The sequence below is a fragment of the Pinus tabuliformis genome, chromosome 4_2 (assembly GCF_031772625.1).
Source record: "Pinus tabuliformis cultivar Carrire ecotype Pingquan chromosome 4_2, CPIR1, whole genome shotgun sequence".
NCBI lineage: Eukaryota > Viridiplantae > Streptophyta > Pinopsida > Pinales > Pinaceae > Pinus > Pinus tabuliformis.
In genome coordinates, this window is record NC_142304.1 from 496014377 (window position 1) to 496028949 (window position 14573).

The window sequence follows — 14573 nt, forward strand, 5'->3', positions numbered from 1 at the left end:
ATCCCATCACACCATGGCTATCCAGGAATTGACAAGGCAAGGTTAAAACCATGGTCAAACTATGCAAAGCCTATGCCAATTACAACAAATGAACGAAATACACAAATGCATGCACCATGCATTCACACTTCAGCTAGGAAATCACACATGCAACCTGTTACTTGCAAGCCCTCCTACTGAAGCTGCTTGATCCAATCCTTCCTTTATTTTCCTTGTCCTTCCTTTTCTTGTCCTTGCTTTCCTTTGCCTTCCTTTGCTTTCTTTCTTTCTTTCTCCTCTTGGTGCACTTCTCCTCTCCCCAACTAAATCCAAAGACAAATTGACAAAAAGCCCCAAACTAATGCTCTGATGCCTCTAATTTCTTCAATTTTCCTCTGTTTTCCTTCAATTTCCTCTTGATGCAAACCTATGACCTTTCTTCTCCATTTTCTCCTATTTCCTTTATTTTCATAAATAAATACCAATAATTTCCACTTTTCATTTCCAAATCCTTTTCCAATTTCCTTAGCCATAATAAACAAGAAGTGATGCCCACTACAATGTTTTTCTCAACATTGCGCTTGGAATAAGTGTCCGATGACCTTGGTCTTATTTTGCCTTTATTACATGAACTTTTAACCCAAGTTTGTTACAGACCCCTCCCCTTTAGGGGAACATCGTCCTCGGTGTTCTATGACACCTATAAACAGAAAGACCGCTGAAACCAAAACATACTTCCCATGGATCATTATAACTTAGCTTGATGCAATATTTACCATGAACAACTTGCTCAAAAGAAAATCATCATGACAAACATGACAACCATACCACTTATTGGAGCTTTATAACACAAATCATTGCGGTATTTACAATAACAACCATACATAAATATGTACATATACCAAAAAATCATTTTCCTAGGATACATAGCCCACATTTGATCATCCATCTCCCATGAAGCTTCATCGGGCCCAAAGTGGTTCCATTGCACTTTAACCTACTCGATTTCTCGGTTTTGGAGCATGACAAGTTTTCGATGCAATATGCAATGAGGTTCCAACTGTATTTATCCTTCTGGATCCACCCACAATATAGACTAGTCAATCACATGATCAACATCATTCACATATCTTTTAAGCAACGAAACATGGGAAACATCATGGATTGTCACTATTGGAGACAATGCAAGTCTATAAGAAACTGGTCCAATACTCTCAAGGATCTCGAAAGGCCCACAATACTGAGGTGCTAACTTGGAACATGATCCAATCCTTAAGGAGCTCTTCTTGGGCTTGATGTGTAATTACACCTACTCCCAAAACTGAAATTCCTTAAATGCTTTGTGTTGATCTGCATAACTCTTTTGTGTTCCTATGCCGCCTTTAAATTCTTCTTGAAAACCTACATTTCCTGTTCATCTATGCCAACATATCCGATCCATCCAGTACCCTGTTCACTAGATCACTCCAGCTGATGGGAGTATTAAAACTCCGCCCATAAAGTGCCTCAAACAGACTCGTCATCAGTGACTCCTAATAACAATTGTTGTAAGCAAACTCCACCTGTGGAAGATACTCCTCCCACCTCCTCTGTTGATGCATGGCATACATCCTGAACATCCTCCAATATCCTATTGACCCTCTCTATTTTTCCATATGTTTGCAGATGATAAGCTATACTGAAGGCCAACTCTATACCCAAACCTGCAAACAACTGCTTCCAAAACTTGGAAGTGAGCTTGACATATCTATCTGATATGATCTTCTTAGGAATACCATGCAATCTCACTATCTCTCTCACTATCTTCCTGATGAAGATCTGAGCTACCTCTCTAATTGAATTAGCAATCTTCACTAGAATGAAGTGAGCTACCTTGCTCAACCTATCAACCACAGCCATGATGGAATCATGCTACTTCAATGTCCTCAGCAAACCTATAATGAAATCCATGGAAATGACCTCCCATTTCCACTTTGGAATCAGAATAGGCTATAACAAACTAGCTGGGTGCTTACACTCAACTTTCACCTGCTGACAATCCAGACATCTAGCAACAAACTCTGCCACTTGCTTCTTCAAATTCGGCTGATAGTAGAACTTCCTCACAACTGTTAACGACTTCTGATATCCCGGGTGACCTGAATATGGCTTGATATGAAACTTCCTCAAGATAAGATTCTTGAGCTCATTGTCATCAGACACATAGATCCTGTCCCTAAATCTCACCAAGCCATTTACCGTTAGATGATAATCCACATCATGTTCACCTGTACCTTATTGTAACATGTGCTTAAGATGATGATACCTGTCATCATGCTGCTCTGCCTACAAGATCCAATCTTGCAAGTTTGTCCCATAAGAGCTCTGTTGAGCCTCGAACCTGCACTCTCCTACACACCCTCTCAGCCTTCTTCTTCCACTCATTTCATCCATCAAGTTGCTTAAGTCATTGTATTTTAAGACTTTTTACATGGTTTTCTAACTATGCTAATGACTGTTGTTTGGTTTAGAATTTTGGTTCAGAGTGCTGCGTTTCCGCAGCCAACACGGGTTTCCGCAGCTGATCCAAGTTTCTGCAGCGAGCACAGGATTTCGCAGATGTTTTATTAAATGATATGTTACAGGTGTCCTATGAGAAGATGAGCCACATGGGCAAGTTTCAGGAGTCAAGGACATGGGACGTGTCCCTCCAGATCACCCAGAACAGCCATAAAAGCCCGCGGTCAACGAGGAGGCAAATATCGGTCAACAAAAGTGTTCAGCGGTGGCACGGCTCTGCGTTGCTCTGTTTTTGGGCACGAGAAGCTAGGTGGCATCATCCTCAGCCACGAAGACAATCTAGAAGCACGAATCCAACAACCATACTCTCCAGATTGAATGAACACGATGATAGTTACCTAGATCCGGGGACACAGAGGATTCACATGTTTTTAAACAGCTGGTTGAATAGCATAGATCTCTTTAAAGTAGTTTGCTTTCTCCTTATAAATAAAGCGTCCTTGAACGCTGTAGAGTTAATCGTTTTTGTAATCGTTTTGTATGTAATTTTGAGCTCCCCACTGTACTTTGCATTTGATGTTCAATACATGAGAAGACTGTTTTGCATTTAAGCGTATAACTTCTCCTTGAACCGGCTGAAGTAGGCAGAGGGCCCCTGTTTGCTGAAGCCCTGTACAGTAACCTTTAATTTCTTACATTTATTTTTCTTGTTTCATGTATATTAGCTGTACAGATGTCTTTTAAATTGCTGCGTTTTTTATTTCTTTTCAACATGTATATTAGCTGTACATAAACTTTGATTTCTGTTGATTTACATTTCTGCACTTTTATGTTCATGACTGATTAGTGTGTTATGCAGGTTTCTTAGCCAAGCCCGGGACAATTTTCCTTCTTTTCTTTTCATAACTAGTGGCATGCGTGATCATCTTGTCTATGTTGCTGACCTTCATTGTTTTGCAGTTTTGATTTTCCTTACTGTCATTTCTTTAACTTGCATATTTACTTTCTACTCTTAGATATCAAGTTGTTCATCTATTGATGGTTCCTTTCCCATAATCAAATAACTTTATTGGGAGCCAAAATATCACTTAGTATAGCTTGATTTAGTTTGCTTTAGAACTCACATTACTTGACTTATTCATAACTGTTTCTTACATGATAAATTCAGCTGAAAGGCAAAAGGTTAAGAGAAAGTTAAAGTATTGTGACTAGTCTCTTTTATGTAGTTTCACTTAGATTTCACATTGCTTAACATTTCATGATATCTTTTCATAGAGAAGATTAAGTTGAAGAGTTGAAATAGTGTGAGATAGTTGTTCTTAATTTTAGTTGGATTTAATATAGATTTCATTTTCATTTTCATTCAGCAGCAAAGATACTGGGCCAATGTCATTAGTCCTTTATTTGATGTCTTTATTTTCCTTTAAGAGTTGATTTTATTGCAGTTGTTGTTCAAGCTTTCTTGTAGAATACTTTTTAAGTTTTGAGAAATCACTTAGAGATCACCACAATCATCCACATTTCACTTGCTTTATTACATTTCCATCACATCACAGTAGGAAAGATACATTCGAAAACAAACTTAAAAAAAGCTAAAAACGACAAAAGACTAAGAAAACGATTACCTAAGTACATATAGTACACCTCACTTCATCAGCTTACGAGCCCCGGGTTGACATTTAAAAGTTGCAATTTAGACATCACTAAATTGACCAAACATTTTGGCGCCGTTGCCGGGGAAGTGAAATTAGGTAGCCAAATTCTTAAAAAAAAAACAAGAAAATTTCAAGGAAGGAAAATTGATAACATCTCAAAGTATGATCTCCTCTTGCACTTAGTGTGATCTGGAGGATCAGAAAAGAGAAAGTTATTGGTTTAATAGTTTGTTGAGTATGCTCTCTTCTTGCACCTAGAGTGACCTGGAAGATCAGAAAGAGAATTATTAGCCCGACTTGAAGAAAAATAAAAAAAATGACATGCATAGAGCAAGAGATTCTAGGGGAAGGTTTTTAGCTAGAGCCAAGAGTTCGATTTTTACAAGTCCATCTACTTCAAGGAATAGACAAGAGACACCTCCATCATCTCCAACTTACACTCCTAGCCCTAGGATTCCTGGAATTCAAGAGGCAGGAGTCGACTCTCCCACACCTTCCATCGAATTTGAATTAGAAAGAGATCCTTCCCTTCCTTCTACAGAAAGACAAATTGTAATTGAAGAAGTAGAATCATCTGAAGAAGAAGAGGGAGAAATTCCTTCTCGTTCACCCTTTGTAGAAGAACCAGAAGACTCTAAAGTCTCTAGGGAAACTACTATGACAGAGGAAGGAGCAACTGGATTTGGTAGAGGTAGAGGTAGAGGAGGAGGAGGAGGAAACAATGGAGGAGGTAGAGGTAACATTGGGGGAAATAGGGATGGAGATAACTCATTTGGATTTCCTATAGTCGATGAGGACTCCCGAGCCACCATGAAAAACATCTCACCATCTGTCCTCCCAAACTTCCATGGGTTAAGGAATGAGGACCCTGAAACATTTCTATTTGAGTTTGAAGTCGTGTGTCGAACTTATGATTATTTGGAAGACTCTCAAAAACTCAAATTGTTTCCTTCAACATTGAAAGGAGCAGCCTTGAAATGGTTCATGGGATTACTCACTCAATCCATTAGGTCTTGGAATGATATGAAACAAGCATTTTTGGATAGGTACCTGGACTATTGTATGCCCACCAATCACAAGGATGAGGTATTCAAAATGATGCAAAAAGAAGATGAAAACTTGGAGGAGTTACTTGAAAGATTTCAATATAATCTGAAAAGAGAAAAAATGAGTAACTTGGATGAGGAGACCTTGAAAGCCCTTTTATTAAAAGCCATTAGAGATGAATGGATAGATATTTTGAACAAGATGGGAAAGGGAGATATATCTCAACTTCCACTTTCTGATATAGCAGAATTATGTGTCCATCTCTCAAGGGGGAAATCTAAAACTCAAAAAGGGCCTAGAGATCCTTCTCTCATCAGAGCAAATAAATCTGCAACTGGATCGGTAAGTAGGGCTGAGATTGGCAACATGCTTGATGAATTCAAAACTGATATCTTAGGGAGTCTTAGTGAGCAACTAGACACCCTTAAGATTCACAATAAGCAGAAAGCAGAAGCTGAGGCTTTGACCATCTTTTGCCCAAAGTGTAGGAAGAAACATGCTCTAAGGGAATGTCCCTTGGATGCAAAAGTTGTAGAAACATGTGTAATTTGTTCAGAGAATCATGAGACCAAGGATTGTCCTTCAATTCCTGGGTTCAAAGCTGTCTTTCAAGAAGATCCAAATACAATCAAATCTCTCTGTTTTGTTGCAAGGAGACCTTGGCAGGGGCAACAAAATCAAGGGTTTAGCAACTCTATGAATTTTCAACCCCCACCAAATTGGAATCCTTGGCAACAACCTTGGTCCCAACCTCAAAATCCTTTTCAATCATGGGTACAAGGTATGCAAAATCCTTATGGGAGATTTGCTCAATTTTACCAATATCCTCCATCTTTTCAAAACCAACAATCTCCACAACTTCCAAATCAAAATCCACAACTATCATTGCCATTTCCACAACAACAACAACCTTCTCAACAGAATCCAAATTCTCAACTCTTGCTTCCATTCCAACAGAAGTCAAATCAACTTCCTTCTCAGCCATTGCCAAACCCCAATAATAAAAACCCTCAAAATGCTTACATGATGGAAGGTCAACAATTTCCTACCTATATGATTGTTCCTCTCAATGAAGTACAACTCAGATCAGGTAGAGTCCTAGATAAACCTTCTATAAATGCTCAAAAGCAAAGCATTTTTGAGGAAGAGTCTCTTAAAGTCAATAAGGGTTCTGAAGCATCTCTTCAAAACCCAAACACTCAAAAAGAAAAAGAAAAAGAATTAACCCCCACAACTCCCATAGTTGAGCAACTTGCATCTTTATCCACACCTCCTTTTCCTGAAAGATTACAAATTGACAAAGGAGTGGAAAAACAAATTTGGTTGCCTGACTATAATTTTCTAGATGAATTGAAGAATGGCTGTATCAAGATTCCCTTGTTACAAGCCATTAAAGAGATTCCTATTCTAGCAAAAACAATAAAGGAGTTGAGTCTTAAAAGACCATCCACCTGGTAGGGAAAATTGCAGATATCATGATGGGAAAAATTACTATGCAGAAATATGTAGATCCCGGTAGCCCAATTGTTAAAACACATATCAATGGGGTAGAAATACCAAATACTTTGATTGATTTAGGGGCTGCTATCAACATCATGAGTAGACAGACTATGGAACAACTAAAACTTCCTAATCTTCTTTTTACACCTACCTTATTGCAACTTGCAGATCGATCAATTATTAAACCAGATGGTGTATTAGAAGACATTCAAGTCTCCCTAGACTCTTGGGAATATCCAGTGGATTTCATGATTTTAACTCCCAAGAGTAATCTAGGAGGACATCCTCTTATTTTAGGAAGACCTTGGCTAGCCACAGCTGATGCTTTCATAAGTTGTAGGTCTGGGGATATGTATATTTCTGATGGTAATTCGACAAAGAAGTTCAATCTGTATCCTCCAGCAAAAGCAATTACAGAAATAGGAGATAATGAGTGGGTTGATGATGAAGATACTATACAACCTGTCTTTACCATTTCTGAGATTAGTGAAGATAGTCAAATTCTGAACACATTAGAAAATTTTGAACCATCTTCAGAATATGACCACACACAATTTCAGTTGGATTCTGACATTGAGTGTCTATCATCTAGACAAATGTCTCTTTTCTCTATGGAAGAGTTTGGTAGTTCTGCCATTGAGATTTTTCCAGGAAAAACATTGAATATCAACAGAAACTTGGAAAAATCACAACAGGGGGAGCTAACCAAAATCTTGCAAAAACATTCTACTGCATTTGCATGGGAGTATACTGATATGAAAGGTATTGACCCTAAGACTTGCATTCATCACATCTACATTGAGGAAAACAGTAGACCAATCAGACAACCTCAAAGAAGGATGAATCCAAACCTTAGGGAGATAGTGAAAGAAGAGCTCCAAAAGTTACTTAATGTAAACTTCATTTACCCCATTTCAGATAGCCGGTGGGTTTCTCCTTTGGTTATAGTACCTAAAAAGAATGGTAAATGGAGGGTTTGCATTGATTACAGGGAATTGAACAAAGCAACTTTGAAGGATCACTTTCCTTTACCCTTTATTGATCAAGTATTAGATACTTTAGCAGGCAAAAAGTATTTCTCATTTTTGGATGGTTTTAGTGGTTACAATCAAATTCAGGTAGCACCTGAAGATCAGGACAAGACCACATTTACCTGTCCATGGGGAACTTTTGCTTACCGAGTACTTCCTTTTGGATTATGTAATGCACCCGCAACATTTCAAAGGGCAGTACTAGGAATCTTTTCTGATCTAATTCATGATTGTGTAGAGGTCTATATGGATGATTTTACAGTTTATGGTAATTCATTTGAAGAGGCATTAGAAAATTTGGAAAAAGTCCTTATAACATGTAAAGAAACAAACCTTTCATTAAGTCATGAAAAATGTTTTATGATGTTTACTGAAGGGATTGTTTTAGGACATCATATTTCAGGAGATGGAATTAAAGTTGATAGATCAAAAGTTGAAGTCATCTCCAAGTTACCTATTCCAAATTGTCAAAAAGATGTTAGAAGTTTTCTTGGATTTACTGGATATTATAGAAGATTTATTGAAAACTTCACCAAGATAGCATCTCCGCTCTTCAAATTACTTACAAAAGACTGTGAATTCAATTGGGATCCTGACTGTCAATCTGCATTTGAAACTTTGAAAACAAGAATATCTGAAGCACCCATTTTGAGAGGGCCAAATTGGAAACTTCCTTTCCATATTTCTACAGATGCTTCAGATACAGCTCTAGGAGCTGTGTTGGGTCAAAAGGATTTAGTTCCTTATGCCATTTACTACACCAGTAAAAATTTGACTCCTACTGAGTTAAATTATACTGTGACTGAAAAAGAGTTCTTAGCCGTTGTTCATGCAATCAACAAGTTTAGACACTATATAACTGGCTATGAAACTTTTGTCCATACTGATCATTCTGCAATTAGATATCTCATGAACAAACCTGTTACTAATGGCAGAGTTACAAGATGGCTTTTACTTTTACAAGAATTCAATATTACTGTGTTCGATAGACCAGGGAAACAAAATACAGTAGCTGATTTCTTGTCTAGAATCCAAAATACTAACGAAGATTCTCCTGTAGAGGATAAGTTTCCAGATGAATATTTGTTTGCAGTAACTACTAAAACTCCTTGGTATGCAGATATTGCTAACTATTTGGTTACAGGGAAGCTACCTCCACACTTATTTCCTAATGAGAAAAGGAAAATTATTGAGGAGAGTTCAAATTATTCATGGATTTCTAATGAATTGTTCAAAACAGGGCTAGATTGTGTGATCAGAAGATGTGTTTGGGAAGATGAAATGCCTGACATCCTTAAGGCATGTCATGATGAACCATGCGGTGGACACTTTGCTGACAAGAGGACTGCCTATAAAATCCTTTCTTTATGATATTATTGCCCTTCTCTCTTCAAAGATGCAAAACAATATGTTAAAAGTTGTGACAGCTGCCAAAGAGTTGGGAGACCAACTCTTTCAAATGAAATGCCATTACAGCCACAGGTACTCATCGAACCCTTTGAAAAATGGGCTTTAGATTTCATTGGACCCATTAATCCACCATCTAAACAAAAGAAGTATATATTGCTTTGCACTGATTATGTTACTAAATGGGTAGAAGCCAAGGCATTGCCTTCTGCCATTGAAAATTCAGTTGTTCAATTTCTTTTTGAGGATATTTTACTCGTATTGGTGTCCCAAGAGAAATTGTGACAGATCAGGGAAGTCAATTTACATCTAACTTGATGGAGAAGCTGATGGAAGAATACAAAATCAAGCACAAAAAATCTACTCCATACCATCCGCAAGCAAATGGTCAAGTGGAATCTACAAACAAAGTTCTTGAGAGAATCATCACCAAAACTGTTCATCTCCACAGAAGAGATTGGGCAGAAAGGCTTCCTGAAGCCTTATGGGCCTATAGAACTACATGGAGGAACACAACAGGACATTCTCCCTATGATCTTGTTTATGGGAAAGAAGTCCTGCTCCCCATTGAGTTTCAAGTCAAGATCTTCAAGATGGCAGTTCAGTTGGGGATGAATCTATCAGAAACCCAAAAGCATAGAATGGAGCAGCTGAATGAGCTAGATGAAATAAGACAAGATGCAATTTTAAGGACTGATCTAGTTCAACACCAAAGAACTAAGTGGCATGACAGATATATCAAAGAGAAAAAGTTTCAAAAGGGAGATTGGGTGTTACTGTTTGATTCCAAGTTTAAAGACTTCAAAGGGAAATTTCAAACTCATTGGCTTGGACCATATGAGATTGATGAAGTCTTTAGCAATGGAGCAGTTCGAGTCAAGACTATTGATGAGTTTCAAACTCCTCTCATTGTGAATGGCCACCAATTGAAAGTCTACCACAAGCCACTCTCAAAGGAGGAATTTGTTAAAATGCTTCAAGAAAATTCTGCAATGAGGCTGGTGGAGAAGAATCCTTCTCCTCCATCAGCCTAGTCTTTGTTTCTTTCAGTTAAAAAAAAAAAAAAAAAAAAAAAAAAAAAAAACTTTTGTATAAGCCTGAAAACCAATCATAGATTGGCAGTCTTATACAGAAAATGTAGAGTGAAAATCAGGGGTACCTGACACTATATTTTCCAAAAAAAAAATCTCTCTTTCTTTCCATCTTCACCTCACTTGTCATTCCACTTCACCTCCATCTCATTTTCATCTCCATTCCACTTCACTCCATTTCATTTCCATCTCATTCCACTCATTTCATTTCATTCCATCAATAAAAGTCCCCTTCAGGACTATTTTCATTCAGTTAGTTCTTTTTCTAACTATCTTTGTGCAGTTAAAGGGGTGTTGTCTTAAGTTTCCGCAGCTGGAAACCGTTTTTGCAGCTAGCACCAGTTTCCGCAGGCAGAAACGATTTCCGCAGCCAGCATCACTCTGTCTCTACAGCCAGCAGCACTCTGTTTTCAAAAAAAAATCACAGTCAAAGGTTAGTGTCATCAACACCAAAGGCAGCAAAGATCTGAGGCATCTGCAAGATCAAAGAGCAATAATGGGTCAGAAGCCTTAATCAAAAAATGGCAAACTTCCAAATGTATGATCAAAATCTCTACCAAATAACAATTTAATGTCATTGTATGCATAGTTATTAGATCATGGAAATTCCACTAAATACAATGATTTGATACGGCAAGATCCATATCACTCCTCTTCCACGATGATAATCCATCCACCTCATTCCTTTCTAACGGTCCCATAATCACTATTAATTCAAACTCGAAATGGGGCTGCTCTTTCATTTATTGGCCGTACGTGGAAGAAGTGACCTACTGTACTACGGCTCTCCTCCACCATAATTTCCGCAGCCAACGTTGAGACGTGGCGTAAGTCATCCGATCCCTAAAGGACTCAGCCATTATTCTTCCATTATCACTCCACTCCCGCATGCATTGAACTCGTTTCTGTTATTTATCCTTTACTCCCTTGTACTCATACTATTTCCTACTCTCCATTTCCGCTGCAACCTCCATAGCTTTGCTCTAAACCCTGATTACAATCACTGCATACCCTTTGCATTTCGATTACGGCCACTCCACTTACCTTAAGAATCCCGTAATCAGATCGTTTTTCCCCTGAACCTTCATATGCAGTAGAATTCTCAGTCGGAATTTAAAGCCGAGAATGGGAAAGCTACTAAGAGCTGAACCAGAGGGACCAAAGTACCTGGAGGGTTATCCTCAAACGAAGGAGTCGTTAAAGAAAGCAAGGTGGCTGAGATTCATTCAAAAGTTCAGAGGTTATGATAAGGAAGTCACTAAAGCTTTTGCTCGGTCCTTTAATGGACACGTAGTGGAGGTAGGGGATTTGAAATTTACAATAACAGAGGCCACAATAGCAGCAGCAACTAGTTTACCACAAGAGGGAGACAGATGGTTTAAAAACAGAGGTCTGGATGATCAAGGATGGAAAGTCATGCTCAAAAACCCAGGTATGGATACTTCTATATTTACTAAAGGAATTCCTGTGCATGTAATCAAAGAGGAATGGTCTACGCTGTTATTACTTGTTCAGAAGTTTATTACATGCGAGGGTCGTTTTGGCACCATGTACATGTATCATGCCAGGATAATGATGAATTTCATGGAAGGTTGTACCCTTAATTTACCTTAATTTCTGTTAGCAAGCCTGAAGAAAATGAGCTCTACTGTTCAGAAACATGTAGGCCATATTGAATCCCACCTTTACCATCACGGGCTCATCAGAATTCTCATTGAAGATCAATTGAAAAATAATAACGATACTTGGGAAATTTTTTTGATCAGAAATCACTTCCAAGAAGTGACTGAAGCCTCTGCCAGCAGTTCCTCAAAAATCCCAAAAAGAAGTAGGAGGAAAGAAAGAAATGTTACAGCCCAGGACCTTCCTACAGTAGACACTCAGGAAACTGTTCAGGAGGAAGAAGAAGAGGGAGCTAGAAATAAGAAGCAGAAAAAGGACAAAGGTAAAATAACGATTCAAGAGACATATCCATCCCCTGAACCATCTGTAGAAGAAGAGTCTCAAACTCTGGCCGATAGATTAGCACATCTTCATGCTGCTGCCATCAAAAAGAGAAAACAAAAAGAAAAACAGAGTGCCCAGAAAGAAAGCACTAGTCCATATGTGAGAAGAAGCAGTAGGCTCAAAGGAAAGAAGAAAGTGACCCAAGAAAAACAATCACACTTCATTGATCTAGGTAAGGGAACACCTCCAACTCAGCCTGACATTGAGTCAAGTCCTCCACGTGATGAGAGTCCTTTTCAGCCAGAACCTCAACCAGATTTTGATTTTGAGCATAGCCCAAGAAAAACACCTGAAGTAGACCCTGACCAGCAGCAGGTATACAACTACCTAGAGTCCTTGGAGCAATCAGTTGCAGGACCAAGCACCATATTTCCACTGGATGAACAAATACAGTCTTTAAAACAGGAAGTGTTTGAGTTGGAAGTCCTAAATAGGCACATTAAACAAGAAAACGAAGCACTCAAAGAGCAGAGTAAGGTAGACAAGATTGTCCACGATAACACTATGCTCCATTTAGGACTGTGGCAAAAGAAGAACAGGAAGCTGAAAAGAAAAAGTGTAAGAAGCTGAGCAGGGCATTGATTAATTTGAAGTTCAGGTGTCTAGTCAAGAAACCGAGGACCATTTTGGCATCAAGGAGAAAGAGAAATAGGCTGGATGTTCTTGCAGAAGCATCAGAGCACATGGATTGAGGAAAAGAACTAAGTTTTGGTTGCATGAGGACATGCAACACCTTCACAGTGGGGGTATGTTGAGCCTCGAACCTGCACTCTCTTACACACCCTCTCAGCCTTCTTCTTCCACTCATTTCATCCATCAAGTTGCTTAAGTCATTGTATTTTAGGACTTTTTACATGATTTTCTAACTATGCTAATGACTGTTGTTTGGTTTAGAATTTTGGTTCAGAGTGCTGCGTTTCCACAGCCAACATAGGTTTCCGCAGCTGATCCAGGTTTCTGCAGCCAACACAGGATTCCGCAGCTGTTTTATTAAATGATATGTTACAGGTGTCCTCCGAGAAGATGAGCCACATGGGCAAGTTTCAGGAGTCAAGGACATGGGACGTGTCCCTCCAGATCACCCAGAACAACCATAAAAGCCTGCGGTCAACGAGGAGGCAAATACCGGTCAACAGAAGTGTTCAGCGGTGGCATGGCTCTGCGTTGCTCTGTTTTTGGGCACGAGAAGCTAGGTGGCATCATCCTCAGCCACGGAGACAATCTAGAAGCACGAATCCAACAGCCATACTCTCCAGATTGAATGAACACGATGACAGTTACCTAGATCCGGGGACGCAGAGGATTCACGTGTTTTTAAACAGCTGGTTGAATAGCATAGATCTCGTTAAAGTAGTTTGCTTTCTCCTTATAAATAAAGCGTCCTTGAGCACTGTAGAGTTAATCGTTTTGTATGTAATTTTGAGCTCCCCACTGTACTTTGCATTTGATGTTCAATACATGAGAAGACTGTTTTGCATTTAAGCGTATAACTGCTCCTTGAACCGGCTGAAGTAGGCAAAGGGCCCCTGTTTGCTGAAGCCCTGTACAGTAACCTTTAATTTCTTGCATTTCTTTTTCTTGTTTCATGTATATTAGCTGTACAGATGTCTTTTAAATTGCTGCGTTTTTTATTTCTTTTCAACATGTATATTAGCTGTACATAAACTTTGATTTCTGTTGATTTACATTTTTGCACTTTTATGTTCATGACTGATCAGTGCGTTATGCAGGTTTCTTAGCCAAGCCCGGGACAATTTTCCTTCTTTTCTTTTCATAACTAGTGGCATGCGTGATCATCTTGTCTATGTTGCTGACCTTCATTGTTTTGCAGTTTTGATTTTCCTTACTGTCATTTCTTTAACTTGCATATTTACTTTCTACTCTTAGATATCAAGTTGTTCATCTATTAATGGTTCCTTTCCCATAATCAAATAACTTTATTGGGAGCCAAAATATCACTTAGTATAGCTTGATTTAGTTTGATTTAGAACTCACATTACTTGACTTATTCATAACTGTTTCTTACATGATAAATTCAGCTGAAAGGCAAAAGGTTAAGAGAAAGTTAAAGTATTGTGACTAGTCTCTTTTATGTAGTTTCACTTAGATTTCACATTGCTTAACATTTCATGATATCTTTTCATAGAGAAGATTAAGTTGAAGAGTTGAAATAGTGTGAGATAGTTGTTCTTAATTTTAGTTGGATTTAATATAGATTTCATTTTCATTTTCATTCAGCAGCAGAGATACTGGGCCGATGTCATTAGTCCTTTATTTGATGTCTTTATTTTCCTTTAAGAGTTGATTTTATTGCAGTTGTTGTTCAAGCTTTCTTGTAGAATACTTTTTAAGTTTTG